A 6,538-nucleotide genomic window follows, 5' to 3' on the forward strand; every position below is an offset into this window, starting at 1 on the left:
CAAGCCAAGCCCATTCTAGCACAAAAGCATGGGTTACAGCTGGCTCACACCATTTGAGTGAGGTAGATTTTCAACGGAAGTAAGTAGGTCTTATCCAAGTCTGACAACAGTGGCTCAGCTAAGGTAGCCCCAGCACACCATGTACTGACACTTAACCACACATAGCCCCCCCCCGCCTCGCACTGTAAGATTCTTACCTTCTGGTGGCAACATCCTTATTTACAAGGACTACATTCTTTGCCATATGCTGCATAATTGGTAGAAGGTCACCCTCAGCGTAAAACATGTAGTGTTGCAGAAATGGTAACTGAAAGGCAAGGAAGCTATTAGACAAACCCATTAGAATAATCCAAGTACACTATGTTCTTGGTCTTCAGTCTGGCTTGGGTAATTGTGTTCTCTTGTCTCACAGTGGGAGGTTAACAGGTACTGCCCTGCTGCTATTCCCTCGTAGTGGATGACAGGGAGACGGGAACATGGTGAAATACCATGAGGAAAGCAGGAGGCATGCACCTGGCCTAGAGTGGCCTTTTAAACTGGTGCACAGGCACACTGAGTCTCAAACTAGGAGGTGGTCTGACAAGTACAATTTACCAACTCACATCCACTGAGGAGTTTCAGAGGCAAACAGAAAACAGCTGCTGCAATCCTGGATGGAGGGAAGTGATCCATATCATAGTCGACAATGCACAACTCCATCAGGTACTTGGCAAGAACATATTGTTTGGAGTCCACCTGCAGTTAAGTCAGAGTTAAGTATTGGCTACATCCAAGGCAAGAGTACCCCGTCTAGCCTTGGTTTAGTCAAGAAAGAAGAAATACATCCTTAGGGACACTTTCAGAACTACAGACTAAAGTTCAAGTGGTTTAATCACAGAGCAGTTCTGAGTTGTATTAGGCTGCTAATAGTCTAGGACCACTCCTTTCAATGGCAGTCTAGCAGTTACCTACAGTATTAGACAAGCATTTTAACACCCAGTTTGGGTGTGTGAGGCTCGTTTCACAGAAGAGACAAATAAGACCCATTTCAACAGGGCTCAGTTGCTGAACTCTTGCAGTACTCAAAAGATTTGAAACATTTTAAGAAGACACAAAAGTTGCTTTTTCCAGATATAGGTTACAGTAACACCTATTCTCAACACTACCTCTGCAATATTTGAAGCTCTCCTCAGGAAGCACGGAGGGAGAGGGAAACCCAGAAAAAAAGTCCAGGGCTTTCAGGATTGTCATCTCCATCTGGCAGATTTGGAACTTCAAGTAAGAGTAATTGGTTACATAGCTAAAATCTGCAATATGTGGGGACCGTATCTCTTCATATGTGCTGGCAATGAACAAAGCTGTGATACTAAGCAGTTGCAACTTTATCTTGGGAACAGGATTGTTCTGTAGCAAAAAGCAGTAGAGATTTATTTGATAGATTTGCCTCAGAACACAGGTTTTCATGGTAGTCAGTGTAAGGTGTGTTCTATGGCGGATTCATACTGGCCCATACAGAATAACTATACATTCTCTGTTACCTCTGTTGGGATCTGCAGGGGGATTAGAAAGCTTTGAGATCAAATCAGGGAGAGGAGTAAGCAGTTTTGAGACATCAAGTCACTGCTCATAGCTGAGGTTTATGTGGTGCACACAACTGAGGACCAAATGTCCTTTGTTGTTCAACTGTATTTTGCTAAGGGTAACATGTCCAACTGTGGCTTATTAATATAATAAGTAAATAACTTACACAGACCCGACTAGCTTCTTGGGAGTTCAGAGCCAAATCCCTTTATTCAAAACAAACACCACTCTTTAATCATGGTTTCAAAGTAACACCTGACTCTCTTGACCAACCACCAAGGGCATTTCACTGCCCATGTGTGGGAGTACTTCGGGACTTCATTTCCCAGGATGCCTCAACCAGCATCCTTCCTGTAATCCGACTCCTCCATCCAACCATGTATGGTGTTACTGATCAACACTCGTTGTGCTTTAGCTTGGGAGAAAAGCATTGCCTGGCACCGGGCAAGAGACACTCACCTGCAAGAAGTGATCAATGATATCAGCAATCATGAACAAGGTCTCCTCCTGCAGGTTGAATTTCATATATACTTTCCCAAGCCAGTCTATTACTACAGCATGCATGTTCCCATCAATTTCCTGTCCAGCCAGGTATTTGCATTTGACAGGTTTGTTTTCCTGTGTGGAAGGAATAGAGTTAAGAGATATAGTCATTTAGCTGAAGTAATTGCAAAGGCTAGCCTCAGTGGCATTGTAAGGTATAGGTCTTAGAATCATAGAATCATTTAAGGCTGAAAAAAATCTCCAAGATCGAGTCCACCTATGACTGAACACCACCTTGCCAACTAGACCATAGCACTAAATGCCACATCCAGTTGTTTCTTGAACATTTCTAGGGACAGTGACTCCATCACCACCCTGGGCAGCTGTAAGGGGGTACTTTTGAATTAGATGATCAATGGAGCATAGAGGGTGATAAAGAAAATCATAATAGGATGTGAAACCAGCTAGAGTACGGTACAATGTAACTTCATGGCACAAGCTAATTGTAAGGTCCATTGTGCTTTTTAGCAAGTCAGCCTGATATCCCCTATTATCAGAGCTGAGTTCTTCCTTGGTTTTGCTACATACTGCAAGATAGATACATCTACCCTTGAAACACAATGGTAGAAGTCATACATAGGGGTGAGAAAGATGATGATGGGAGGAAGATTATGTGGGCAGGGGTCGCTCGCCCCTTGCCCCACAAGTAGGGCATGCGCAGACTGTTGCCATTAGGTAATGATTAGGCAGTGTTTGGCTGCCGTTCAGGCATCACCTTATACTGCGTACTGGCCCTACGTAGTGTAATGTGGAACTGATAAAAATGGGCTGTCAGGACTGCTGAGCTGAGCGATACTCATCCTACTACCGAGACTGTGTTGCTCCGCGGGGACGCCCGCTAAGCATGAGTACCGACCAGCTGCTGCAGATCCTGGTAGCCCTGGCCTGTCTGTGTGGGTAAGCACAGTTTTTTGATAGGAAGCAACCGAGAGAACAAACTTTTTAACCTTTTAATCCTTTTAGTGTCCCTTTAATTCCCCTTTATTATTGAATAAGTTGTTCATAGTATTTTTCCTTTAATTTCCCCTTTTACTAACCAATATCGTGTTATCCATAATATTGTGCTAAGATTCCTTTTTTTGGTATCCCTTTTTATTAGTTAAGATTACACTATATTGAATGCTGTTCGTAGTATTTGTTTTAAGACCACACGATAAGGTGGTTATTTTGTATCTCTTTAGTTTTTGGTTCTTTTCACTAAGATTATTGTTATTATTACTATTTTCACTGTAATAAAGATATTTTGTGTGTTTGAATATCTGTGCACTTGTTTTATTCTGGGCATGTATCCTAACAAACTGTTACAGCAGCCCATTCCAATGCCTGACCATCCATTCAGTAAAGAAATTCTTCTTTGTGTCCAACCTGAACCTCCCCGGCACAGCTTGAGGCCTTTTCTTCTTCTGCTGTCTTTATCCTTATCAAGGAGTTTGGTACAGACGCAGCCCATAGGTGGAGGCCACAGAGCACAAAGGTTTCCTTATTTACTAGACATTGGCTAGAAGGAGCATAGTACTAGTGCTATTAGTTGATTGGTCTAACAACCAGCATCTGTTCATGTTATCAGCTCAGTTTAATCTTGTCTTTTAAGTTGAGGGAGTGCTTATTAATACCTCTGGAGGAACTACAGGTGAAAGCAAATACCAGCTCCAAGCCATGCCTACAGGGACAGGCTCACTGCAAGTGTCAGTAGATGCCTACTAACCTCCAGGTGTCTCAGATACTTGTAGATGTCCTTCACATAGCTGCTGCACAGGTTTGCATCATCACCATCTTCCACATCTAAGTCTCCAGGCTCAAGGATGACATGAGAAAAAGCCTGACACAACATCTCTTCTGTTGGAGCACATCTAGATTCTTCCACAGGGGTTGGAGACTGAGGCTTCGGCTACAAGGAAATTCAGTATCGGTGCAGACAGCACCTCAATCTGCAGCCCAGTGTGGACCAAGCTGCATTCAGAAACCCTGCAGCATGGGAGCACTGCAGGGGCTCATGACCCCTATTTCAGGGCACCCGGTAAGGCCACAGGAGCAGCCTAGCCCTGGGCTGGGGAAGGGGCAGACGATCCCAAGGAGGCAGAGGGCCTGGTACCTGGGAGAGCTCTGTCTGGGGCTCTGGGGATGGCTCCGGAGATGGGTTCGAGGCTGGAGCGGCACATCCTTCTTTAAGGTCATCCTCAGCGGCCTCCTGGTGACCACATACCCCCGGGCGGGGGCGGGCGAGGGCCGGACAGTCGGCTGCCGCCTACAGCCCCCTTCCACCGCCGACCTTTGGTAGGCTGCCCGCACCTTTGGCTGAGCGGCACGGTTGCCGATGTCTCCGAGGGCGGTGTGGGGGACGCAGCTGCACCTTGGCTCCTGCGATAGCCCCGCGCTTGGCGATCGGCGGCGCGCTCCTCTTGGATGGGGCATCGGCTGCAGAGCCGAACTGCTCCTGCAAGGGGAGGGAAGGGCGGTTAGCGGGTCACCGGGACTGCACGCGTGTGTGTGGGGGGGCTGCACCGCCGCACCCCTGACAGCGGGAACAGGGGCAATCAGAGAGCGCTGTAGGCAGCCCCGGCGGGCTGGAGGAGTTAAGCAGGGGGCGGACCGCACGGCTCCGGAGCCGTAGATGCAGAGATGAGGGGCTGCACGGCTGCCTCCCCTCACATCTGAGATCTGAAGGGGAGCCGAGCACACCCGCAGCCCTCCCCACCAAGCAGAGACTGGGGTGAGCGGAGGAACCCAGAGGACTGCCCCGCTGCACCCCTCTCTGCCCCCCGAGCTGAACGGAGGGAAAGGGAAGGAGGGAGCAGGACACAGAAGGGCCGCGCGGCTGCCTCCCCCCGGCCAGGACGACACCCCGCTTCGCACCCCTGCCCGCCCCACTCTGTGCCGGGCCCTTCGCGCATGTACCCGGGTGGCCCTCGTGGCCATGGCGGAGCGGAGGGACCGGACGGACGGGGCTCAGCGGGACCAGAGAGAAAGGCAGAGCCCCGGCAGGATCGGGCAGACGGACCGCGGGAGAAGAGATGGAGCTCCAAAGGATCCAATGGATGAAGCTTGGCGTGACGGCCTCGCAATTAAAACTCCCACGGCCGCCATTCATTGGCCGCCGCTGCCCCGCCCACGGCGCTGCCCTCATGGTGGGCGGGTCGGGCCACCTATGCGGGCGCCGCCCCCACTTCCCTCACTGCCGTCCTTTCTCGAGTGGTTTTGTAACCAGGAAAGTCAAGATGCAGTAAATAAAATATTACTGAAAAACATTAACTTCTTCCCCGCTATGTACACACATACTGCTTGCTGCAGGAGTTTCCTTTAAACTTAATCATTCAAAGTGTTTTGTTGCAACTCTCTGTGTTGCAGAGAGTGACTTGACTGTGAAGTATCCAGGTATGAGCAGCTCATCTTCACTGCCATGATCGTGCTCCCAGACACCTGATTTGTTTTGGGTTCTGCTGCTAGCAGCTGAAGTAGGAAATTGGCATTTGCTCAGAGGAAGCTGTGGCAAGCACAAATGCTTTTCAGTTATGTCAACCTAATGATTTGAAAAGACAGAATCACACCCCCCCTTCCACTTTTCACCTACCTATCACAATGAGGTGTGGTGAGATACTGTAAAATCTAGTACAATCATCTCAAAACAGGAGTGGCACATGTAACTATTAACTGAAGCTTTTTGTTCGAGAATGGTTTTCAAAATCAAAAGATCCACTCTACTTACAGGCTGAGCATAATTGTAGCACTGCTATTCAAGTGACAAGCCTTCTGAAGGAGACAAGGTGAAAAAAACACTGCCAAATGCATATATGGACAAAAAACAGGATCCAGCTTTGAGAAGGCTGCTGGCTCTGCAGCACTGTCCTGAGACATGAGAAGTTGTGATTTGTGCACACATTCTTCATTATTCAACACAAATGCAATTGCAACTTCTAGAAACTTTCTGACCACAATTTTTCAAGTCGGTCTTGTACTGCAGATGGCATTTTAACACATCACAGGAGGAACAAACTCACTTAAGAGTGACAAAACAAACCACTCAGTTTGTATAAACAGTTCCAGTCATACGAGAAGTAGAATTGCTCAAGGACAATTCAAACAGTCCAGTCACAAGGAAAGCCGAAAGGCTGAAGGACATTTTAAACTGCATTCCTGGTAAATCTGATCCTATTATATAGTTCCTACAACATTCTACCCTCCCACTAACATCAAGTCTGTTCTTACTATAATGGTACTTAGGAATCACTGAATACCATAAATGAGAAAACAATATGACAAAATAATACTGCTGTGATACATGAGATAATGAAAGACGTACTCACTCTTGCTAACATTCTTGATTTGCTGAATTCCAAGGAAAATATTTAAAGGCTGCAGACAAGCAGAAAAGGGGGCACAGGAAGCCTGTGAACAAATATAAGGATAACTACCTCTGAAGACGTATGTCATTAACCTG

This window comes from Neopelma chrysocephalum, unplaced genomic scaffold, assembly GCF_003984885.1.
Source record: "Neopelma chrysocephalum unplaced genomic scaffold, ASM398488v2 Primary Assembly neopelma1_97102, whole genome shotgun sequence".
In the NCBI taxonomy this organism is placed as follows: Eukaryota; Metazoa; Chordata; class Aves; order Passeriformes; family Pipridae; genus Neopelma; species Neopelma chrysocephalum.